Source organism: Argopecten irradians, chromosome 7 (genome assembly GCF_041381155.1).
Source record: "Argopecten irradians isolate NY chromosome 7, Ai_NY, whole genome shotgun sequence".
NCBI classification, from domain to species: domain Eukaryota; kingdom Metazoa; phylum Mollusca; class Bivalvia; order Pectinida; family Pectinidae; genus Argopecten; species Argopecten irradians.
The window spans coordinates 34,502,479-34,518,002 of NC_091140.1; the positions used below are offsets into that span (position 1 = coordinate 34,502,479).

Here is a 15,524-nt window from a genome sequence, read left to right on the forward strand (position 1 = left end):
AAAACAAGACGCTTCTGCTTCCATTTTCCTTGTTTCGTATTCCATTCTCATCAGTATGCAGGATTGTCCGTTCAAATTTTATTACTTAATTATCCTCCTTTCCTACCCGCTCATTATTGTACTCACGTTATGACAAAGGAATCGCCGTTTTCGCCGTTTCCGCTCATTATTGTACTCACGTTATGACAAAGGAATCGCCGTTTCCAATTCATGGCCATATCTAATATCCGGTTTAATGAGCTATTCACGATACTCAAAATATCGATACTGATTAATATCCCATGAAAACTGTATATCCGGATCGAGTGTGCACGGTTGATTGAAGTCTCTCTACCAATCTGCATTCACTGGTATAATCCTTATTAATGTTCAGTACAATGAGAGAAATACTGACAAACACCAGACCTGTTTATCGTTTAACGTTATGCCTTGGTAATGGTAATGGGAAAAAATAACACTTACAAGGGATGACCTTTTTTCACATCATTTTATTAAAAATGGCAGATTTTTGTTTCAATATATGGTTAATTAACTAATGATCTGTTGTCCATTGTGCGTTGGACGATCATGGCTTCTGGGTGTAAAGACTGTGGTATGTGTACTTTTGTATAGAGGTTCTTACATAAGTGATTATGTAATATTAAATTTATCAAACTCGATCAATAATTTGATATGCCACGAGCCTTTAGGCGAATGGCATATCAAATTATTTAACGTTTTTGATGAATTTCATATTACATAGTCACGAATGCAAGATGTTATTTATCACATATCTTTTATTAATCGAAATATACATTTGTAAGTGAAACTTTAAATCTCTTCTCTATATAAACAACTGTACATAAGAAAGCATGCCGGGATGTGACGTTTCTGTCTACACAGACAATCATGCGACGGCATATAGATTATGACGTCAAATTTATATGTGACTTCATAATAGTGTTATTACACATGTGTCTTACGATATTTTTGACATCAACGTATGACATGGACGTATGACATTGCTGGACGGGTAAGTTATATGTGATAAACATGATTAACACATTACATTTAAATTAAAAGAGAGCGCCTTTAAATGACATAAATAGTTACTATGGTGTTAAGCTTTAACATCCCACCAACAGCATTATCAATCTATTATATAAACCAAAATAAAAAATATGAACAAACCCCTACTAAAATGAAATCAGCGTGGTGTATGAATTCATACTAGTTTGGACCAACCCCTTCCTGCAGGTCAGACATTTTCCACATTTCTTATGTGAAAAGCCGAAATTGTATTTCACCGTTGTTCGTCAAGGTCATCGCTTACTTTCAGTTCATGACCTGTAATTCATTACCTGTACATTTCCGTTTTTGTTAGAAGGCCATTTTTCCTCGTTCAAACGCAGACATCTTTGTCACAATTACCGACCATTACAAACGTCTTGGAGTGGCCCTCAGTCACGGTCTTGTAAACGCTTTGTGTTCTGGGAAGTGTCTTATATTGATTGTTAAATGTCGGCGTATAATCAGTGATTCATCACAAAAATCAAGTAACTGCAAACACTGTAAGTATAGTACGTCATGTTAACGGACCCACTAGTCCATCGATTCATTTTCTGGATCCTTTTGATTCTTTAACATCCCGTCAGTGATATATATATTGATAAACATTTATATATGTCCCATAATACTGCTCCGCTAAAGACAGCATAGAATTGGCACGTGAAATTGCATGGAGAAATTTACAACAGAAAATCCTAAAATTGAACACACTATATGTACATCTCAAATCATATATGTATGAACAGCCCAACATGTATAAAAGAGCTAAACGTTTCTTTTATTCCATGTCTATCTAAATATTTCCTTTAAAAATGCGTTTGCTATCATAAAGTGTAATCGGAATTCTTGCTCAGCGCTCATGAGATGATCATGAGAAGACATCCAACTGTAAGTCATTTTAATTACGAGTATAAACTATTTCTCGTCTTCTTTATTTTCGCTATATTCGATATAATACAATAAAATCGTGTATTCATAATCCGTCTTTGCACATTACAGAGTTAGCTCCCTTGCGGGTAGGTATCGATTGTTAGGTCATTATTTTGTGAGCGCAATTCACGTCGTTTTCGCCGAAAAGTATGATGTTACGCTCATAAACACATGACGTCACAATCAATACCTACCCGCAAGGGCAGACATTTCTGAAATATGCAAACACAGAATATTATATATGTTATACAATTGTTTATGAAATCTTTGATACCGAGTCCGAGCTTTCCCGCAAAATGCCGCACAAAGATAAAGTGAGTTACATTAGTGGTTTCAGGCTATGACATAATAATAATTCATGAGTATATTATGATGATGTTATATCTAGTGTTTTTTTTTCGCCCAAACACGCATGCGTGATTCTTGATTGGTTGATTGGTTGTTTAGGTTTAACGTCATGTTAACAGCTAATGTAACTTAATAACGGTATTCCTGGTATGTATTGTGCATCGCGTGTTAAATGTCCTTATACTTCGGGAGGAAGTAGATGTGTTTAGGACGTTATACATTAAAGGTGATCGTGAATAATTGTATTTGCTTATATTTCTGATAATTAAAGTTTTGTGATACATATAATCTTACACTCGTGATATGACATATATCAGTCTCGTTAAATAGTTTGACATGCCACTAGGCTTAATAGGACGTTTTGTATCATAGGGGATCTTGAACTGATGTAAAGAATACATGGTCTGAGTATCTTGAAATGTAAGCGGTATTTTAATGTAAGTGAATTCCAACCATGAAATGCTGATTGCTGGAAAAAGACTTTAAGAAGACTAAAACCTAACAAAACTCATACGGGAAGGTATTACAAGTTCTATAGAGATATATGTCCCACAAATGATATTTTATAAGCGTCGCCTTACACTTCCCACAATATAATCGATGATGGTCCCAAGACATGTTAAAGCATTTTTTTTTTCAATTTGACGATTGCATTGTTGACGAAGGCCTGTTGTTTCGTCTTGTTACATTCTGATTAACTCAAATCCTTCATCGTTCGATCGATTAATTCCAGCTTTAATCGCTGAAAAATTGTGACTTTGTAAACCGATTTCATGGTAATTAACGCCACCTTGGTGCACTTTTGACATTATGAATGCATGTAAATTAGTTAGAAATTGCGCCTCTCCTAGGAAGAAACATTGGAAATTGCGTTTTCCTAATGCAAATTTCATCAACGTTATTTGAATTGATATTTCAACTCCTAAAGGCTCTAACAGGAGTTAAAGAGCATTAAAGATGCGACAAAGTTAAATTAAAAGTACACAAATTTTCATGTTTCGACTAGGCTTGGGGCGTCTATCAATGTAACGTAGTTGATCTGGTAGGAAATAGCATGCAAGATCCGCATTATGAAACAAGCATATATTTTTTTATGAGAAGTTACGTCCAAATTTACAAATTATGAAATAAAATTAAACTAAATTACAATAGAAATCAAATGTAAGATTTAAATTTTAATTAAGAATAAAGAGACAAAATGGGAAACATTTTGTTTCTTTGAAGCCATGTTTATATTCGTACTGCATCACACAGACTCACTAAATGACCGCCCACACTTAAATTGCTTACCAAAAAGCATCAAGTCAAACGTTTATTGATGATAAATAAACTTTGCCCTTGGGAGCGAGACCTTTTACACAAAATCTAATCGATTTACTAGAATGTCAAGTAAGGGAATTTATTAAGGTACAATTTAAATCAATGAATTTCTAACATCGCTGTTGGTGCGGCTCGTCCTGGCTTCGTTAGAAGAAATATAGTGTGTGAAAACAACTATAAATAATGATAGTATTTCATCCCTCCGGGCCTAGGTAGCTTACGATTACTTCTCACCTAACATTGCGAATTCATTTTCTTTTCGCCCGGTTTTTTTTTTTTTTTTTTTTTTTTGTCAACTTTGTCTTGTCTGGATTATTTATACACACCATCAACAAGTCCTGTTACCTTTTTGGAATTAACCATGCTCTACATGTTCTTACCACCTCTACTTACAACGTTTTAAATCCGTTTAAATGCGCCATGAAACGCATTTGTTAAGGGTATTTTTAATATGATCCAGGACATTAACCTTAATCTTTAGAAACAGTGAAGAAGTCATCATTGATAAAGGCATAAGGTATCACCTTTGACATTTTTCACTATTTTTGTTTTGAGTAATTTTGTAAAATTTATGGTATTCTATGTATGCAATATTCACAGACTGTGAGCATTATCCTATGTTTAATAAACTTTTGTATATATTGACATTAAAACAAAGCCGCAAAGCCTCCCTCAAATGGATGTAGCTTTCAGCTTGAATGTCAAAGGTGAAATAACGTCAAGAGAAAAACATATCGATATTAGTCAATTCGAAATTGACCTCGCAACTAATCGTCTATCCTTCCTTGTAGTGACAGCAAAATAGCTCATTGTAAAATTATTTAAAAGTATGTTTTTATGTCGTAGCCTTTAAACACGGCTTGTTTGTCTAGACTTCCTCATGCATTACTCATAAAGTACATCTTAAACTATTAAGATTATCAACTTACTTTGCTACCGGGGGGGCTACTGCTTGGCATCATCTTGGAATTTAGCTAAAATTGAAATATTTTGTAAAATTTAAGTGCTTATGGGGATAACATTCCATGATATAATTTGATAGTTGTCTAAAAGGAAATCAAGACTTCAAAATATATAAACACCGTCACACAAAGTCCATTGTGTGTCTATTCTTTGCTTACTTTAAATGGGGTTATATTAACATGTATGATCTATCACGGTGTACATTTTAATTCACTTCTACCATCTCTAATGCGATTTAGCATATCTTTCTAGTGTATCTGTAGACATCAAGCATATTCTTTAAAACCATCTGAAAATAAACGCACATTTTAAGGATACGTACTTATAAACGACATATACATTATGTAAGGCATTTGTGCACTGTATTAGATATGCTCCGATTTCCTTCTATACCCATTGGCTTATACATGGTCACGTGAGGTTCCATCTATAGCATATCGACTCGGTGAGCCCATATTTGTTCTTTGAAGTCTTCAGGGTGACGTCCTTTGATCAACGTTCTTCTCGTAATAAATATATGCATTTGATCATTCTTTTGACATTTGTTGACATTTGTAAAAACAACTACATTTTTAGTATAAAATATAGTATTAACTAGTTCTTCCAAGGCAGTATAACACCATAAAAACTTTAGCAAAAGTCAATATTTGATATAGTATATTGTATAGTTATTCCAAGGAATTAACAAAAAAATGACTTATTTTAATTCGCTGCATCCGTCAAAACAGGTGACGCTTGAATAACGAATAACTGTCCGATTTGACTTTGCTTATATATCGTTATGTATGTTTCACCTAAAGTCCTATATAAAAAGCTCATAGTTTACAATTTTGGTAGAGTAATAAACTATATGATCTTGTAATAAAACAAAACTCTGTAGTGCTATCTCACTGGAACACCATCGACGACATTGAGCTGGCCATGTCAACAACTATCAGTATGGAATGTGTAGAAGCAGTAATCCTCCTACTTCTTCACTGACTAGTATACATAAACTACTGTACCACCGTAATGATACTATGGTATTGGAAGTGTAACGTGAGTTGGTGCTTCAGATCCTACTGGCACTGAACTTAATTTTTCTGTATTGCCAGAGTAATAGAGTAATTTGCTCCGTTAGCACAATCACATCATTTGTGAGTATGTTTTTGCAATAACAATAAAAATAAATAAATTCAGTTTTTATACTTTCACTCGGTTTCGTTTAATTCGATTTTTGTAGCTAACCATCCTTCATCCTGACACCTCAAGGTGACGAGTTCAGCAAAGCAATACTATCTTGATACGATATTTGATGTTAATTGAATGTTTAAGCTTGGGTTTATTCCCTCACAAACTCTACGGTAAAGCATTGCCTTCAAGATTGTGAATTCAGACTAGAATTTGAAATTCGATTATCTTTCTACTCTCGCGTAATGATAACAAAGCGTAAGCAGTAATCGAACACATAATTATTTCTTTAATACGGAGGCGTCTTTGATCCAATAACTTCAAATTGAACGTGTGAATGTGTGGAATGCAAGTCGAATGTATGCAGACCCTAGCATTGCATAAAGATTATTCATCCTCAGATAGTGTATAAAATAAAGTATTTTGTGAGTTCTTACTTTAGGGTTTCATACCCATATACTTTTTCACAGAGGTCTAATTTGCGATTCACAGAAACAAATCATATTTGATACTTGTTTTTTAATGTTTCAGCGATTTACTCTCATAATTTTTTATCACCAGCGAAATAGACGGAAATAAAATCCGGTCGTATGACGGTCTCCGTAATAAACACGATGATACTAAGTTTATAAGGAAAAACGTCTGCAAGTGTTTCGCATCATTCTTATATGGTTGACTTGAAAGCTTCGTACATTTTTCGTACATATCAAAAGTAGTAAAACATGTTTTATTTCAATGTACTGACATGCAAACACCTGTCATAGGCGATTATTCTTTGTATAGTATAATTATGGTAAAGGAAGATTGCAAAGTCGGTACCAGCGTTATTAATTGAGCATGAAGCGACCAAAGCTGAAGAAAGAAATCGGCGATCCCATAACAATAACGGTTAGTTAACAAATGGGAAAAGAATTTGGTACAGAATTAGCATGCTGGAATTATCCTGCAATATATTACTATTCCCAATGTTGTCGAGTCATCTTTTCTAAACGCAATACCAGGCTGCGCCCACGTTTAGAACTAATACCTCCATTTCAGCTCCTTCCGTGATATGTTTCATCGATGCTATTTTTCATCTTTATGTCTACAAAACCTGATTTAAAGGAGTTTATTACTGACGTATGAAGATTATTCTCCTCACAAATTAGTTTGGCACTAAATAAAGCGCGGCTAATCAACCATTTGGATCAAGCTTTGATTGCATTTAGAAAAATATTAATCTCAAAGGTAAAGTTCGGTTGTTATGCTTTAGATTAACTGTAACACTGCTTCTTTATTGTCTGTTAATTCGACAGCTTTAAGATTTGAAATCTTATTAAAACATCTGTGCATTGCGAGGCGTCATGGTGTGGCTTGGTGTAGTAGAATATTACCATGCGTTGTGTATTTGTGTATTCACAGAATGTAAGGTAATACTTTGGATAGTTGTCTCAAACCTCAACAAGAAACCAAACACTAGATTTCCTTAACGTTTTGGAGATACCCTCTAGGCAGTGTAGTATTTTGCAACTAGTACTTAGCGTGTCAGATATTTACATGTGAGCTTGTTCAACATGATGCATTATTCAAAATGTTTGCTCATGTTTGCATAGAAAGTGGTTGTAAGACATGTTTACGTCAAAAATGTAAGACATGTTTACGTCAAAAATGCGAAATATGGAACCGGTTTGGAATACCAAATACGTTTTCAATATTGTTATTTTCAAATCGCATCACCAGATTTGCTATGACAGGCGCATATCATTTGTTACCAAACTGAATATTTGTTCAGTACTGGTATAAAGCAATAAAAAAGCAGAATAAACAGGAATATATACACACTAAGCAAATCAAACCATGCTCAAATCTTCATATCTGGATCGCAACTATAAATAAGTGCTTTTAAAGATACTCCAGCGCCAACAGAGCATAAACCATACTCATTATTTGAACAATAATTTGTTTTCAAATATTTAATCATGTATATATGTATGACTAATTAACACAAAAATATCAAATAGTTCATCTTGCTTTTGGTGCATGCGCAATGAGTACTTTATTCTATATAGGACATAGCGTCACGGAATTTCTTCGGGACACAATTATTTTTCATATGTTTATCTTGAAGTAAAATTAGAAACTAAAACTTTTCAACCCTGGTAATTGTTTTAAGTAAGTAACTTTTCTAAGTAAGAAAAATATTAACTCGTCCGTTCCTATTTTTTAAAGAAAAATACTATTTGTCAGCGATGGAGCATCTTCAAAGTATGCTTATCTTTCTTGTGACGGTTGTTGTAAAGAAAAAAATCTGACAATCATAGACTAAATATTATCATTTTTTTTTATTTGATATCAAAACAAAGTAAATCTTGACAATAGAGACAACCCTGTTTTCGTCCAAATTGAATATGTATAATAATCATACCTTCCACCTTATTAAAGTGAGACTGCAGTGAAATTGTAAATATATACGCCTGAATGTGAATTGATAAAAGGTCTAAATATATATTTAAGTCTTTACATTTCAATTGTTAAATCACAACTCTTGGACGCTTATTCTTTTGGTACAAACATTTTACTCACAGAACCTCTTCAATTGACGTTAAATTACATCTGATCTTTGCGTTACACCTGGCGTTCATTTCACCTATAAAGTATTTAAGATTACGTCTGCTTTGTCTTTGGTGAACACACCAAGAAAAAAGTTATATATTTAAATTCATGCACTCTCACAGTTTAAACTGTATCTGTTGATTACGATAACTCTGAATTCGTTAAAGAGAAAAGATAGATTAAAAACAAACCCGGCCAAATGAAATAATGGCTTGAGTAAACAATATATGACAATAGGGAATACCAATTACTGTTCGTTTGATAGCTTGATGTTTCCTATGCCATTCCTCATCACCCCGTCTTGTCTGAATAGATTTACTAATGCTAGGTACTCGCCATATCCCCCGAAGGATTAGGAACATAACCTACACAGCTTGTGACCTTTTTGTATCACAAGGATGTTCTGGTTACGTCATTCATACAGCACGTGTATGAGACAGTGATATAGTCCCTCTGGTAATAACAGTTCAAACAGCTATCATTTGTTGTTATATCAGTGCTTGGCTCGCCTGTTTTATAAAGAAGTACAGACTGTTATTGCACTTTACACAATTTGATATTTGATAAAGAAATTCAGACATGCAAACACATAACTTGAGATTATGTCTAAATAATCGTTACAAAGATTAAAATGATACCGTACACCAATATATTTCACTTCACATCGTGCAAATGTGTCGCTATACGAGGACACTCATATCCATGTTTTCTTTATCTTTTTATGTTTTTTTAATATTTTTTTAATATTATTTATTGCGACGATTTATCTTATATTTAATTGCTCATTTATCGTGATTTTATTAAAAGTGAATTATTTTTTCAGTTATCGAGATTTAACGTTTTGCCACTCTGCACGATTGGTTTTAACGATTTTGAAACATTCGCACACGATAATAAGTACCCCTTTTGTCGTTTTATCCTCCACAGAAGATGTGATATGGATTAGTCAACCGTGTCATCTCTCTCCCAACGAGAACAAACACACGTCCCATCAGAAGAAAAATCAAAGTACGCATTAATTTCATACACATCCATATAGCATAATTTCTTTGACAGTAAATATGACGGCAGGCATAAGAAAAAAACATTCATTTTCTTTCGGTTCGTCAATTGGTTCGTTCACCCTGAGTTTCTTATTTCATTATTCAAACGAAGGAACTGTACTTTAATTCTGGGCTTTGTGTCGATTACCCAAAATTACCATTTGTGTAAATGATTCGCGAAAATACACCATACACTTGAAATTGAAGCTGGATTATTGCACAATTAAAAACTTGTTCTTGAACTGAAACAACAGTATTGCTAATAATAAAATTGATCAATGTTTATCACTATTGTAACAACAAATACTAAAGTTCTCATTGTTTTCGGCAATTCAATTAAAACTCACGGATGCTCAACTCATCCGATCAAGTTTCATACTCTACTAGCGACGATCCAGTTCCTGAAACAATAGCCATTTCGAAGGTAATTGGCTCCAGGAAAATTAACTTCCTGTATACGTTCTCTCGTGCTGTGTCTGAAGAGCTGTTCCATGTTGACTTTTAAGTCATAGCTGTCTTGCTCATGAATAATTACAGCCACACAGGATACCCTATTTCCTAAGTGTGCTGCTTTAACACCTAAACTATATTATCTCGTTCTACTCTGATGAGTGTTCGGTGAAGAAATTCAAAAGTTACATCTCGTGTGCCATCCTCGTTAGGTCACGTTGCCGAGACTATTTGTCGTGGCCTCCCCTGGGACGTAAACAACACACGTGTCTCACAGGAAGGTAACCAGAAAGTGTTTTTGTGACACCAAAAGCGAAGACAGCACTTCCTAAACGCCTTTAGCTGCACGCTATATCTAAATAAACATGTCGGTCAGTCACTCTGTGTGACCAGTCTTCGTATATATTAATGGATGGACGTGTTTTATATCAGCTAAATAAATAACGTTCGCCATCGTTAAGTGCACATTTTATCTATATTCGATATTATTATTTTTCAGAATTTTTTGTCATTTCTCATTGGTCAAAAACACGCCACGTGATCACCGATAAAAACTATATTGCACGATTTTTTTCCGAAAGTAGTTTATAGAAAAAGTATATTGCACGGCTGACTTTCAGCTGATGACTACAGTTTAAACGTTTTAATGTTCAACATAAACATGTTAGGAGAGTAGGAAATAATCGAATAACATTCATTAAGCATCTGGAGTCATTGCATAGTGAATATATTTAATGTTTATTTCTAAAATTCCAGGGCTATGCTAATCCTCCTGTATCTATATTTTTCTTTATTATTTTACCGAATGAAGTACTAAGCATAAGAGAATTATCTTAATTTCAATCTGAATCTGTTAATATATGTATGACGTCGTAGTGAATTATTTCAATGGAGAACAAACTATACATTGTACATTCGGTTGACTGAATTATGCAATATCTACCAGAATTCGCCATGGTTCCTCATTAGCCATCTGTGGACCTCAAGTTACAGAAAATTACGTCATGACAGCTATCCTGTATCTATATAACGTCATAGCTAATTGTTTTTCGTATGCAAGTCGTTGAGGTTGCGCCCAACATTATCTTCATCGGCAAGAAATATATGTAGAAGCCAAGAATGTTTCAATAATTATTGTTTAATTCCATTTACAATATCCAATACAAAATTTATGTTGACATAGGAAAGACACTGGTGTTACAGTTTTGTATTTTTTCTCGGATCGTTATTGTATTCAGTACTTGTGTCTTTGTCATTTTTCTTTTCCATCTTGCAAATTTACAAAATGAATTATATTCTAAAATGCTTGAACTATGGCATCACCTGCTTGACATACTGTATTCACGTGATAAATGTAGTTTTTGATTCCATATGCAAAGTAATCATTCTAACAGACGCACGCATACCCCACATTTCCATACACATCTCCAGCCTAAGTTCCCTATATCCTCCTAGACCACGACCAACCCTTGTAAAATTACACACGATCACCACGTTCCAGTCACACTGATCAACATTATTATGTGTATAAACAATTTCACCACTATTTTTGTGGCATTTTCTCAACTGATATTTAGCAAACGGTCTTTACTCCTGTAGTGACATTTGATCTTTGTTTTTGTGGTTATTGTTTAGCATTAGTTGTTACTTTGATATGACGTAAACGTCAGTTGCGTTTATCAGCCCCACTATGTAGCCTTACCAAGCGCAGTAGACAGACAAAGACTATAAACTTCAAATGCTAATTATGACGTCATCTTCATTGTGACGTCACAATTGTCGTACCAGCGATCACTACGGAAACGGCTGTTCAAATAGCTGTTCCATCCTGGACGATAACGAATGATTAATTCATTATAAATGCAAAATCCCTTGGTATTTTAACAAAAAAATGGTAATCCAAATGTAAATATAAGCTTTGAACGTCTTTCAGTTGGCATTCATAGCCAATATGAATGCCTACTAGACAGAGGCAAATCATGCATGAAGCGCTAAAACGCTTCATTGAATTTGTCTCTATCAAGTTGGTATTCATATTGGCTATAGAATATTAATTAACTTACATTATATATAATAATAATAATAAAAATACTGTAAGAGGTATCTTTATAATTCCAATTGTTCTGAAATCAGAACGATTTTTTAAGTGTTCCAGCAAAATTAATGTAGTGTAACTTACTTACTTTTGGAGAAAACCTACTTTTCATGTCCCTAATTCCCTGATGCAAATATTCACTTTTGCCTTACTTGGAAGGTCTTTATCACTACGGTGTTTATTCCCGTTGAAAACAAGCGTTCTGACGCCCTTCGCGGGTTAAGTTCATTTTACGAATTTAAAGTCAACAATAGAAGCGGAACAATATCAAAAAACAATGCATTTTCAGCTCTAATATCGATATTAGGTCGGGCACAGAACTCGATACCGGATAATAAGAATGTCTTGTAATGGTTGCAATAGGAAAATATTACGATGTCGGTAAATAAATGTTTAATTTCTTTCGTTTGATTCAATTTCTAAATTTGATGATTTGATCCCGAACATTCCAGTAACGTCACTTTTAGTAAGAGTGAATGAAACGGCAGTCAGTCCCGCCAAACAGTGACGTCACAATCACCGGAATGATGTCGCTAACATATTTCCCACGGTAGTAAAAAGGAGTACACACTCATTTAGTTTAGTGAATGCATCTTTTCTTGATCATCAAAGAAGCGTTTCGCTTTGACCGAAATCATGTAAATAACAGACAATTTGCTTTCGTTTTGAATGCCATCATCTGTATGTATAATGAAAAAGTTGCAGGTTAAACAGAATACACGGTCAATATCTTACAATACAAGTTTTATTTTGGTGTCCACAGGGAAAACAGAGATGACTCGGCAAAACCTCCTTAACTCATCTCATCGCACAAACGATAGCAGTATCGCTATTAATTATAGCAAAACAAAAATGTCCAACGTTGAAAATATTGCAAGAACATTCATTATTTACATAAACCAGCAATAAGAATAATTATTTATTTCATCTAGACTAAATCATTTGCAAATCCCATACACCGTCTGCAAGGAGACGTCCTTGGCCTATCCCTACCCACGATGCTCTCGATCGTGGTCTTATATTATGTAACTTTTCATGGGATATTAAATCTAGATATATCTGTTTTCGACAGTTAAATTTTTATGAAAATGTAAAGCAGTCTGAACTGCTATTCCGAGACCGTAAAATGCAATTTTGGTCACCTCAGCCAAACCACAGGGGCACGCAAATTATGACAGAAACGTTTACTAGTAATTCGATACGTATGTCATTAAAAGTATTGGAGACCATTTATATGCACGTGTATATCATGACGTTTCAAGAGGCTGCCCGTATTATTTTTTGTGAAAAATGAATTATACATATATGTTATAAAATTCGGTTAGCTTTTTTATTGTCATTATTGTTATATACACTGTATGTGATATTTAAACGAAAACACATATTTTACCTAAGAAGCCAATGATATATATAATGTAAGTATCGGTTAGCTTGTTAACTTACATTATATATAATAATAATAATAAAAATACTGTAAGAGGTATCTTCATAATTCCAATTGTTCTGAAATCAGAACGATTTTTTAAGTGTTCCAGCAAAATTAATGTAGTGTAACTTACTTACTTTTGGAGAAAATCGACTTTTTGTGTCCCTATTTCCCTGATGCAGATATTCACTTTTGCCATACTTGGAAGGTCTTTATCACTACGGTGTTTATTCCCGTTGAAAACAAGCGTTCTGACGCCCTTCGCGGGTTAAGTTCATTTTACGAATTTTAAATCAACAAAAGAAGCGGAACAATATCAAGAAAACAATGCATTTTCAGCACTAATATCGAGATTAGTCGGGCACAGAACTCGATACCGATTATAAGAATTTCTTGTAATATATGCAATAGGAAAATCTTACGATGTCAGTAAATAAATGTTTAATTTCTTTCGTTTGATTCAATTTCTAAATTTGATGACTTGATCCCGAACATTCCAGTGACGTCACTTTTAGTAGGAGTGAATGAAACGGCAGTCAGTCCCGCCAAACAATGACGTCACAATCACCGGAATGACGTCGCTTACATATTTCCCACGGTAGTAAAAAGGAGTACACACTCATTCGGTTTAGTGAATGCATCTTTTCTTGATCATCAAAGAAGCGTTTCGCTTTGAGTGAAATCGTGTAAATAACAGGCAATTTGCTTTCGTTTTGAATACCATCTTCTGTATATATAATGAAAAAAGTTGCAGGATAAACAGAATACACAGTCACTATCTTACAATACAAGTTTTATTTTGGTGTCGACAGGGAAAACCGAGATGACTCGGCAAAACCTCTTCATCTCATCTCCTCGCATAAACGATAGCAGCATCGATATTAATTTTAGCAAAATAAAAATGTCCAACGTTTGAAATATTGCAAGAACATTCATTATTTACATAAACCAGTAATAAGAATAAACATTTATTTCATCTAGACTAAATAATTTGCAAATCCCATACACCGCCTGCAAGGAGATGTCCTTGGCCTATCGCTACCCACGATGCTCTCGATCGTGGTCTTATATTATGTAACTTGACTTTTTATGGAATATTAAATCTAGGTATATCTGTATTCAACAGTAAAATTTCTATGAACATGTGTTAAACAAGCAGTCTGAACTGCTATTCCGAGACCGTAAAATGCAATCTTGGTCACCTCAGCCAAAACACAGGGGCACGCAAATTATAAAACTCGGTTAGCTTTTTTATTGTCATTATTGTTATATACAATGTATGTGATATTTAAACAAAAACATATATTTTACCTAAGAAGCCAATGATATATATAATGTAAGTATCGGTTAGCTTGTTAACTTACATTATATATATGATAATAATAATAATAAAAATACTGTAAGAGGTTTCTTCATAATTCCAATTGTTCTGAAATCAGAACGATTTTTTAAGTGTTCCAGCAAAATTAATGTAGTGTAACTTACTTACTTTTGGAGAAAATCGTCTTTTTGTGTCCCTATTTCCCTGATGCAAATTTTCACTTGGAAGGTCTTTATCACTACGGTGTTTATTCCCGTTGAAAACAAACGTTCTGACGCCCTTCGCGGGTTAAGTTCATTTTACGAATTTAAAGTCAACAAAAGAAGCGGAACAATATCAAGAAACAGTGCATTTTCAGCTCTAATATCGACATTAGTCGGGCACAGAACTAGATACCAGATAATAAGAATTTCCTGTAATAGTTGAAATAGAAAAATATTACGATGTCAGTAAATAAGATGTTTTATTTCTTTCGTTTGATTCAATTTCTAAATTTGATGACTTGATCCCGAACATTCCAGTGACGTCACTTTTAGTAGGAATGAATGAAACGGCAGTCAATCCCGCCAAACAGTGACGTCACAATCACCGCTTTCAATGCTTAAAAAGTTTAAACCATCATAATTTACATTGCAGAATACCAATACATTTAGGCGCTTGTTAAACTCATCCGTTACAATATTAAATCGATATATGGTCGCTTAATATCCAAAATGAATACTGAAACGCTCATTTTATTTTCCCAATGCCTTTAAGTTATCCAGCTTCATTAGAAACATTCATTTTATTTTCCCAATATCTTACAGTTATCCACTTTCA

The 15,524-nt window shown here is 33.9% G+C and overlaps 1 protein-coding gene across 1 annotated transcript in view; it reads left to right on the forward strand.

Annotated features, from left to right (window-relative positions):
- Window positions 1–15,524, forward strand: part of LOC138328245 (carbonic anhydrase-related protein 10-like) — a 97,410-nt gene that overhangs the window by 22,223 nt on the left and 59,663 nt on the right. The gene's annotated exons all lie outside the window — the stretch shown is intronic.